This window comes from Mauremys reevesii, linkage group 4 (assembly GCF_016161935.1).
Source record: "Mauremys reevesii isolate NIE-2019 linkage group 4, ASM1616193v1, whole genome shotgun sequence".
In the NCBI taxonomy this organism is placed as follows: domain Eukaryota; kingdom Metazoa; phylum Chordata; order Testudines; family Geoemydidae; genus Mauremys; species Mauremys reevesii.
This window is the reverse complement of record NC_052626.1, coordinates 136,187,321-136,196,584: the sequence shown is the minus strand read 5'-3', so window position 1 is coordinate 136,196,584 and position 9,264 is coordinate 136,187,321. Positions and strand designations below refer to the sequence as shown.

The following is a 9,264-nucleotide window of genomic DNA, read 5'->3' as shown; positions in this document are numbered from 1 at the left end:
TTTGGAAAAAATGGGACGAGATCTAGGCTGCTACAGTCATTTTTAAGACACTAAGCATATTGGGAATTGCCTGCTTCTCATAATCTAACTCCTAAAAAAAGAAGAAATGTCTTTTCCCACCTACGTTAGGTACATAGGAATTGCTATACTGCATCAGACCTCTGGTCTATCTAGTCCAGTATCCAGTTTCTGACATCGGTTAGACCCTGGTGCTTCAGAGAGAGGTGCAAAAACCATAGAGTAGGCTCTTATTGAATAACTTGTTCATAGGAAACATTTCTGCTTAATGCCTTTAGTTAGCAGTTGGCTGACACGCTGAAGCATGAGATTCTCTTTTGTATGATGGACCCTGACGCCGGGAAACTTGACAGACTGTACTGCTCCCCAAAAGGGATGATGATCTCCAAAGAAGCAAAGCATTTGTATGCTTGTTTAATTATGATGTGGGCATTAATAACAATAATGGTACCTTTTTATTGTGAAGCCAGTGTGGGGCTGGAGAAAGCCAAGTGCTGAACAATAAACTAACACAGAAATTAATTATTAAAGGCGAAGAGGCCCTGTGCTTAAATAAAACATCTGCAATAGCCGTGAGAGAGAAAAAACACAAAAGGAAAACCCTTCATAAAACAGCAACATACATACCCTACTCCCAACATCCGGGCCCCAAATCAGCAAAATATTTGAGCACGTGTATAAAGTTAAGCACGTTAACAGTCCTGTTGACCGCAAAGTTGGCCATAAGTTTAAGTTCCTTGCTGAAGCAGGGCCACAGAATCATAGATAGATGGAAAAGATTAGGCCTTGCCTGGTTACAATTACATTTTGTTTTTAAAAAATAACCTCTATGCTTAAAGTCTCATTTTATTGTGCACATCACATTAGAACGCAAGCCACAACCATCTCACCAACTCCATTACAGAATCCAGCCCCAGTCTTGCCAATCATAGAATGCAGGCTATTGACTACATTGGTGCTCCATGCAGCCTCAGCAGTAGATCTGCTTGAAAGCTATCTTCTTTTTTTTTTTCATGAAAAAGTAAATAAAAACATAGTTTTCATTTAAAATTTTCTCTAAATTTTTGAGGTGTTGCAAACTCATTTTTCCAGCAGAAACTTGGGAAAAAAGTGAAATTTTCTCATGAAAATTTGCATTTTTGTCAAAAGGCCATTTTTCACTAAAAGTTCCCACAACAAAATTTTAACTGGCTCGATGCAGCAGGCCACCTCTGTTGTCCTGTTTGAGGACTTGAAGTGCCTCTGATCACCAGTAGGGAGAGAGAAAGCATCAAACTTCACTTGCTTGGTTTTTTTCCTCTTGAAACTACCCAATCTATACACAGATTCTCTATATGACAGGGGTTGGGGAAATCAAAATTCCCTCTTCCTCTTCCCCCACTCTATTTTTTTGAGGTCTTATAATGAAAAGGCCTTGTTCCTAACAAAAACAAAATCTAGCCAAAAACTGCATTGTCTGCTCATTGGGACTCAGAAGCCTCACTCTGTCCTTTACTCCAGCACAGTTTAAATTGTTGCATTAACTGTAATGTATTGTATACATTCTCCCTATGTAGATACATCTTGCACTGTATGCTATATACACACACACTGCAGTGTGTATAGTTTACACATATATCTTTTAACTATAAATATACTTAGTCCCATCCACAAACTCTGTGTACGCATGAAATACTGCTGTCTTAACAGCATGTCGTTGTGTCAACGTAAGGATAAATATGAACATAACTTTATTGCTGAGCTTACAAAAAGCTATTGGGTGATATTTTTCCCCGAACACTCTAGCCAGAGGTGGTGTTAAGCAGGAAGATGCTTTAAGCCGTACTTACTGTTATATAAAGTAGTTCATATGCTTTATCATCTGTTAGGACCTGTCAAGCTCATTTTTAGACTGGACGTTGATTTCCTCAAATAGTGTCCGGATGCATTTGTTTTCTATCTACACTGCACCCTTCCTCTGAGGTTATTCTGGAGAGTTAAAATGTTCGAGTTGTGGTTTTTTTTTTTTTCCTGTTGGAGCCAAGTCTCCCTGTGTTGAATAGTTTTTTGGAATGGAGTTCAGAGCAGAATTGTACATCATAGGTACTCTAGTGTCAGTTAGCCTTGCACTGGTGGTTGACTCATTGAAAACTAGTAGGATCTTTAGAAGAGGGGAAAGGCAGATTTATGATGATGTAACACTGGTGGTTCTACCCAACAGATGAAAAATTATGCCACACACACAACAGACTTTAAATAATATTAAGGAGCAAGTTTCCTATTCAGACTAACCATTGATCTCATTTGTAAAGCACTTTGAGATTAACGGGTAAAAAGCACTATATAAGAGCTAGGTATTGTTGTTATTGAAAGGAAATTAAAGGTTGGTCCTCTGGCTCATCCAATTTCGCCTACATTTTGCAGTACGTGAATACATATGCTGAAGTCAGAAATTCCTACAGTAATCAGGGTCAGGAAGGCTCTGTCCTTGGATAATTGCTCCACTCAGAAAAATGTGGAAAACAAAACCACAGTAAAGTAAATTTGTCCTCGTCTTGACTCTGTGCTCCATTCACAGCTGCTAGCTGAAGAGAACCTTTCTGCCTGATGGAGAAATTCTAAGGTTTTGCCATGCAAAAAATCACAAAAGAACAGATGCTATCAGGATGTCTTCTACGGGCAATGCTATGCAGATCTAAATTACTGTGTTTACTGCTCGGATACTACAGCTATGGGCACTTGATAGCTGGACAGATAGATCAGGTGGAGAGACAGAGAGAGAGAATTTAAAAAAAAAAAGATTCTGAGGTAGTCAGGTTCTAAATCCATCAGTGAAACCTGGTAAAGAAAGGGGAGGTGTAAATGAGCTCACAATCAGGTCTACTGTATCCGTGAAATGGACAGAGAAACGGTCCGCCCTGACCGCCACCTCTTTTTGGCACATTTTTTGGTGGTGGTGGTGGGGGTTGGTTGGTTGTTTGTTTGTTTTGGGAGTAGGAGGGGAGTGATACATTTCTTTTACTTCTACATACTGGTCAGGACCTAGAGGTACTTAAGGGCCATGTTCTCACACGCTAGCCAGGTCAATTTCAAGGGCTTTAGATAAGCACCTAAGCTGGGAGGTTGTGCTGTACCTATACCAGCCCAAGGAAGGAGGGGTAAGGTGGCTTTAAGTCACCCTTTAAACCCCACCCCGCCCCTGCCCAATTCTGAGCTGCCTGTCTAAGTTATGACAACCTGTCCTCAGGCTGCCCTATGGGTCACAGTATTGCACAGTGTGGCCCCACCCTGACATACCCCTCCCATCCCTAGCCACACCCTTGGCATGCCCTAGATCAGTGCTTTTCAGCCTATGTCTAAGATTTCCAAAGGGGTCTGCACCTCCATGTGAAATTTTTTTAAACAAGATTGAACTACTGCCCTATCTGCAGGAGCTAGTGAGCGGACCCTGTGGGGATAGTCTATGGACTTCTTCCACAGGGCCTGCACCAGGGGAATCCTCCCCTGCGTGGAACTGGGACTTTTAGGGCCTCTGGAGGCTGCTCCAGGCCTTTTTCTTGACACAGAGGTGCTGGAGCAGAGTGAAGATTTTACTCTCAGACATTTGGAAATGAGCCCAGCTCCAGACTTGACCGATTCTTTGCTCTCTAATTATAAGCTATCCACAGCTCTAACAGATCCCAACAGTAGAATATTCTGAGTTGAGACTTATTACAATTTTCACTTTAATGATGTTATCTAGGGGTTATTGGACAAAAAGTCTCAGTTGTAGGTGTACAGCCTGCTGGGTTGAATTCTGCTGGCTTATGAGTTGAGGTTTTAAGTTTAATACAATAAGATGGATACATTCTACAAAGCATTATTTTAAGCATCTATTTATTAAAGTTGAATTGCACATGAACTTCTGTTGAGAAGTACACGTGACATCCATATGAATAGCAAGTGAATTCACAGTGATAAGTGCTTATTTCTGTTTGTTTTTTTCAGAGCTGCCAGATCCTTTGAGTACAGTAGGTTAAATGAATTCTCAACCCTCTGTTTAATACAATAAACTTTGTCAGATGTTGTTATTTTTTGCTGTGTGCAGTACCCAAAGAGTAAGATTTGCATAAAAGCATAATTGATTCTGTGAGCATTTTAAGTAGGATGAAAACACATTGGAGTTACAAGGAGAAACTTAGCAAGGTAGCTTTTATTTAATCTAGCCAAATCAGTATGTAATGATAGGCATTAAAAATGTCAGTGAGCTCAGTAAAACATTGTTATTTGCATCCACAGAGTAAACCAAGGACAATGCCGGTCAATTTCACCTAGAAGCTGAAAATACAAAGTATGTGGCGTCTTCAGAGATGGACAGACTGACTCTAGTTACACTCCTACTCAGGGAGCAAACTCCCACATTTAGCCAAGGCTGAAGGACAGAGAAATCAGACAAATATGCAGTATCTGGAAGAAAAGAAAAAAAAAGCCTGGATTGTCACCAGCAGCAGGTCTTATAGCAAATTAATGCAAATACCTGGGCATCCTATTTAAAAAAAAAAAAAATGTTGAACTCATGCAGCTCCGAGAATGCTAGATCAAATATGCTAGCCCCATAGAACATATTGCAATAGAAAAACAGCATCAACTCTGCAGCTACCGAAGAATTCACTGTCATCACTCCATAGTTCAGGTATTTATTTATATGGCACCATTACCATAGTATCTGAGCATTCCATAATCTTTCATGAATATATTCTCCCACCACCCCTGTGGGGTAGGGTAGTGCAAATAGTCCCACTTTACAAAGGGAAAACTGAGATACAGAAAGACTAACTTACCTAAGGATTAAGGAATTGCACCCAAGTCTTTAGAGGCCTAACCTAATGCCCTAACCACTAGACCATGACTATTCACAATTTTAGGGCAGCTGTAGGGAAAACACTTAGCTCCTTCTTCTCAGTGCCTCCTCCTCAGGTTTCTAGAGTAGAATCTTCATAAATTGTTAACAGTACAGGCACTATGTCACATGGTTGAGCAGTTCAGATTCCATTGAGTAGAGGGCAGTAAGTAGTGTGGACACAAGCCAGTTCACAACCATTTTCTTTCTAGGGGCATATCATCTCACCCATTTTGTGGTGATCTTTATGTTTCATTTAAAAGATCATGACTTTAAGTGAACAGAACCTTTGCAATAAGCATCATCCTGCACATTGCAGAAACCAGCCAATGGACATGCAGTTAGGAGGCCCAGATTGTGAGCACGGTGGAAAGCAGTACTAAGGAGGGAATTGCTTGCAGAGGAAAAGAAGAGACTGAATCAGCTGAATATGATATCAAGCCAGCAAATGACTTCATTAACAGGATGAGGAGAGACAAATGGCAACAAGTAAGAGACACAGCCAGCAAGACAGATAACAGATGGGCAAATTTAATCTTGAAATGAGCTGTATATTAGTGACAGAAAAGCATAAGAGAACTGGACAGAAGGGTGAGAACTGGGGCCCAGTATGAAGGCAGAAAGCCCTGGGTAAGACAAAGTGGCCATGACACTGCAGTGCCCCCCAGTGAGCAATGAAGTTGTGGGAACAGCTGAGGATGATCATGATGATGATGAAGAGCACTTACTGTCGCTCTCTAAAGTTGTTGTTTGCCAGAAGGCTGCAGTGCATTATTCACTTTAACAGGACCAAACCAACAAGCAAAATCAAGGGAGAGCCCCTTTTTCCTGCAACTCAGCTGCTCCAGTCCCATTTTCACTTCTGTCCTTGAGAACACTGACAAGGACAACAAGCCTGATGGGACTTGAACTGGGAAAGGACAATCTTTCTCTCGGTTGCCCTAAAGAGAGGCTTTCTAGGAAAGCGGAAGGTTGTTGGCATGCTTGAGGTGCTGGCGGGGGACTCCAGAGATTTGGGTTCAATTTGTGGCTGTGCCACAGACTTCCTGTGTGTACCCTTGGGTAAGTCATTTACTGTTTGTATTGCACTAGCACCAACAGGCCAGTGTGCCAGGCACTGTACAAAGTGATGGTCCCTACCCATAAAAATGGAGTCTTAATCGCTCTGTGCCTCAGTTCCCCCTTCTGTAAAAACAGGGATAACAATTTCTTGGTCCCACCCTATGTCTGTCTTGTCTACTTACTTTAAGCTCTTCGGGTCAGAGGGTACCCTTGACAGGGTATATATACGTATAGCACCGAGCACAGTGAGGTCCAGGTCACAGCTGGGGCCTCTAAGGTGCAATTGTACAAACAATTAAGATAATAGTTGCCATTGCAATAATACTGGCAGCTCAGTGGCTGGAAGGGAGAGGGTTAACACAGGTAGTTAGCAGTGGGAGAACAACATAGCTGTGTGCCTTCACTGCAGGGATTGCCAGGAAGCATGGCTGTGTCCGGCTGGAGAGAGTTATCTATTTCCACAGGGAACTCTAACAGGTGAACGAGCTGGGGATACTGGCAGTCTGCTCTCTCTTATCCTAAGGACTATGCCAGATTCTGGGGAACTGCCAGAGAGTCCTATCAAACTCCATGATGGACTGTTGCCTGTTAAATTGTGCAGGGAGACAAACTGAGATGCATTTAGGGTTCTGTTGGGGGGAGCTTGATGTAATCTGAATCATCTAAGCGAAGAATGGAAAAACTCCTATGGCTGGTGGCTTCCTGCAGTATTTCAGTTCATTGCACACAAAGTAACAAAAAGCTACTGCTGTATGTATTCTGTACTATTTTAAGCCAAATGTCTTTCTTTTTGGGGGGGGGGGGACTGTATCCAGAATTCCATACGCTTGCTATTCTCTTTTTTAAAGTGTGGTTGTGTAATTAGTAAGGACTGTGAAAATAGCCTCAGGGACTCCACATTCTCTCCCAATGGTTCTGTGTCAAACTGCTCACTTTCCTCTGACTTTGTACTGCAAACACTGCCCAGAATCTGGTAATCAAGCTACGTTCTTTTGATTTCTTATATCATCGGTAGTCAGAGGACTTATATTTTGCCATATACTTTTTCAGTTATCCAAGTCTATGAGGGAGAAGCCAATGCATGGACCTCTAAAATGTTCTGCCTGACAAAATGGCTGCAGCTCCTGTTGATAGGTGGATGCCATGGAAATATATTCAGTGGAAACAAAATCGTAAGTTACACAGTTATAGATGTAATAAGATTCTGCAGTCTGAACTGACAATGACTATAATAATATCAAGTTTAAGGCTTCTGGGGGACAAAGACAACCTTTTCCTATATGTTTGTAAGTGACAAGGATGTAGTGGGTGCTACTACACACAAAAATACAAACCCCAGATTGTGTATTGCTTGTGGAGAGAGGTACTATACTTCATGGATAGGACAGCCCAATCTGGTCTGCCATAAATAACGATGATTCATGAGCGGTAACAGAAACCTGCTCTCCCTCCCATAGCAATAGTGGCTTCAAGGCTAGGAGTACAACAAAAATTAGTTTTCGCTAGCACAGGCAGCGGATGTCTATTAATCTTAGTACTTATATGCCCCCCAATTACCATAGGTATTTGAGTGCCACACAGTCTTTCCTGTACGTAGCCTTTGAACACTGCTGTGAGGTGGGGAAATGCTATTAGCCCCCTTTTACAGAGGCTCAGAGAGGCCATGGCTTTGTCTTCACTTCCCAAAAAGGAGGTGTTTTTACAGTGAGATAACTCAAGTTTGCTATCTTGCTGCAAGCTTTTTAAAGGTATTTAGGTGCCTAGTGGGATTTTCAAAAGCATCTTTAGGCACCTCAATATGTTTTTTTTTAAAACCTAGCCCTCCATGACTTGTCCAAGGTAACATGGGAAATTTGTAGTCTATGAGGAAGTCGAACCCAGGCCTTGCAAGTCACAGGGCCGGTACTCTAATCATGAGACCTCCCTTCTTCCATCAGAGGAAGGGAGATCTGAAAAGTAACACACCTCACACAGTGGGGTCAGGGGGGCTCCAAGGTGCTTTGATAATACACATCATATAATCAGAGAAGTGACTCGGTGTGCTTTTAATGAAGTTCACCTCCTTGCATAAGGACTTAAAATAATACATAAGTAGCACATAGACTTTCTGCAAGTTTTAACTGGTGCAATATGCCTCAAGCTAGCTCTCTGCACAGGGGTGAATTCCCCCTTACTGTTTACTAAGCTTTGTCTTTCTCATTTTCAGGTTCAAGGCATTGAGAAGCTATCAACAAAAATATGAAAACCTGGGAATTCTATTTGAGGTGGGTGGGGATGCTAGTCACCAGGTTTGACCTGATTTATTTAATTTTGGAAGAAGAATAATTCCTCTCTGAGCTGATAGCCTGTACATAAAAGTTTCAACTCTATTTGAAATGGCTGAGAAATGAATTCCAAGGGAAAAATAACACTGGCTGTGTAATGGACATTCAGACAGAGTCTTTGACTAGAATGTTGTTCACCATCTTAGCAAGCAGCAACTATAATTATAGGTTGGGAAGGAGAGCTGTATTTCATGTGATTAGGGATTGTTTGCATTCCTATCCATTAGGATACAAAAAGGATGAAGTTGTTGTGTGTGTCTTTTTTTTTTTTTTTTAAGCCTGCACTGAAGGTGTTTCACTCTGGGATTTACTTAGCTCCTTGCCAAAACAGCCACAAGGATGGTCATGTAATTATCAAAAATATGTTTGTTTGTTTTTTTTAATCTACACTGGAAGAACTTGTGGACCTAACCTGACAGTAGTGCTGCTCATACTTTGTATGATTTAATGTTTTCCTTAAATTAACAGCAATTTTTTAAAATTTAATCAATTCTGGTTCTAATTTTCCTTGTCATAGGGTGATAAAATCAGATGCACCTGATTCACTCACTATCCATTTTCCCTAGTGTAATTTATCATATGAGAGTAATGTCCTGGATAAATCACAGTTGAATACATAGTGAAGCTGGCCAAAAAATTATGAAGATTCTCAAATATTTTAATGATAAAATATCTATTTAAGGGAGAGTTGTTTCTGATAGTGTTCAGGGTTTATTTTTATTAAAATCTAATTTCAGGAGTTTTAGTTGATTGGTTTTTGAAGGTCTCCAGAGGGATAGTTTACGAGAATAAGAACAATCAAAGAAAATTGGATGCCAGGGTAACTTTCTATAGCTGCTAATCTGAGGGTTCATTTGGTAAAGGACATGGTCAAAGGAAGCACTTTGGAATATATCGGTCATTGGTGGGGGCGGGGGGAGGTTTGGGGGGGAAGAGGGGTTCTCATCTTGTGACTCCTATACAGATCATTGACTGATATGCCATACAGCGATAACGTGGTTT

General features: G+C 41.1%; 1 long non-coding RNA gene across 2 annotated transcripts; it reads left to right on the top strand.

The window, feature by feature from the left end:
* Positions 1–5,274: 5,274 nt before the first annotated feature.
* LOC120404822 lies at positions 5,275–9,153 on the top strand. Of its 2 annotated transcripts, none has more exons than XR_005598199.1 (3): positions 5,275–5,938; positions 6,989–7,110; positions 8,145–9,153. It is a non-coding gene; the product is annotated as an uncharacterized LOC120404822 (long non-coding RNA). The 2 variants fall into 2 exon arrangements; XR_005598198.1 differs by lacking the exon at positions 5,275–5,938 and adding an exon at positions 6,220–6,415.
* Positions 9,154–9,264: the final 111 nt, after the last annotated feature.